Source organism: Gopherus evgoodei, chromosome 2 (genome assembly GCF_007399415.2).
Source record: "Gopherus evgoodei ecotype Sinaloan lineage chromosome 2, rGopEvg1_v1.p, whole genome shotgun sequence".
In the NCBI taxonomy this organism is placed as follows: domain Eukaryota; kingdom Metazoa; phylum Chordata; order Testudines; family Testudinidae; genus Gopherus; species Gopherus evgoodei.
The window spans coordinates 129521312-129522752 of record NC_044323.1 but is presented as its reverse complement, the minus strand read 5'-3'; the positions used below and the strand labels follow the sequence as shown (position 1 = coordinate 129522752).

Here is a 1441-nt window from a genome sequence, read left to right as displayed (position 1 = left end):
GTCCACTGCCTAGCAAGTGCTATTGAATTGAGGGTGAGTCCCTCATTCGGGGTCTGCCGAGCACAGTTGTGCTGCCCTCCATTCACACAATAAGGATAACAACCCTTTATTTCTCCTGCCCCTATAACATGGAGACTGGGAATCCAACACCAGCCAAAAGTGATCATTTTGGCAAGCAATCCAAAATAGTTCCAACATACTGTAAACTCCACATGCAGACTCATACACGAAACCTTCCAAGAAAATCTTCCTGAGGGGGTCTGAAGAGCCTGTTGCTGGAGGGAAGGAGGGAGTTGTGGGTTGGGACAGAGGAGCAGTGTGAGGAGGCAGGGCCTGTGGATTGGGATTGAGGGGCACTGGGAATAGGAGGGGGCTGTGGGTAGGGACAGAGGAGAAGGGTGAAGAGGAGTAGGCTCTGGTTGGGAGTGAGGAGCAGTGTGCATAGGAGGGACTGAAGGTTGGGACTGAGGGGCACTGGGAAAAGAGGGGACATGGGTTTGGGCTGAAGAGCATCCTCATTTGGGGATCCGGCAGGACAGGGGAAGGCAGCAGATGATTCTAATTTCTTAGGGATATTCTGTGTGTTTGTATGTGTGTGTGTGTGTGCAGGGAAGGAACATGCTGTATGCCCAGAGGCCTTTATCCTTCCAGGCTGCAAGGACAAAGGGGCTGTCAGGAAGTTGCCCCTTCAAAGCCACACACAAAAAGGCCCTTCTGAGGAAAGGGAAAATCCTGAAGAGAAAAAGTACCATCAAAGAGGACTCCAGAAAGACAGTTTTAAGATCTTGGGGAGTAGTTTATCACCTGACCAGTAATTTGAACCCTGGATCCTCAGATTAAAAGTCTGATGTTCTACCAACTGAGCTAGCCAGGCTCACAACAGACAAGAACAACTTGGTGCAGAGGAAAAGCTAGTGAAAAAAACAAGAGCAAGAAACAATAGGGGAAACTTGCTGCTCTCTCTGACCTGGTCAACACTACTAGTTTATATTGAATTTAGCAGCGTTAAATCACATTAACCCTGCACCTATCCACACAACAAAGCACTTTATATCGATATAAAGGGCTCTTAATACCGATATCTGAACTCCTCCCTGATGAGGGGACTAGTGCTGAAATTGGTATTGTCATGTTGGATTAGGGTTAGTGTGCCTGCAATTCCACGGTATTGGCCTCCAGGCACTATCCCACAGTGCACCATTGTGACCACTGGACAGCAATCTGAACTCAGATGCACTGGCCAGGTAGACAGGAAAAGCCCCACGAACTTTTGAACTTCATTTCCTGTTTGCCCAGCGTGGAGCGCCGATCAGCGCAGGTGACCATGCAGTCCCAGAATCCAAAAAAAGCTCCAGTGTGGACCATATGGGACATACTGAAGCTAAGGCTTTTTCTCATCTCATTTCACTACCCTCTATCCTGCTGGGGTTGAGTTTATCAC

At 48.5% G+C, this 1441-nt stretch overlaps 1 non-coding gene across 1 annotated transcript; it reads right to left on the bottom strand.

Moving 5' to 3' along the window:
* Nucleotides 1–801: 801 nt before the first annotated feature.
* Nucleotides 802–874, bottom strand: TRNAK-UUU. Its single transcript has one exon. It is a non-coding gene; the product is annotated as a tRNA-Lys (tRNA).
* Between the last annotated feature and the right edge of the window lie 567 nt (nucleotides 875–1441).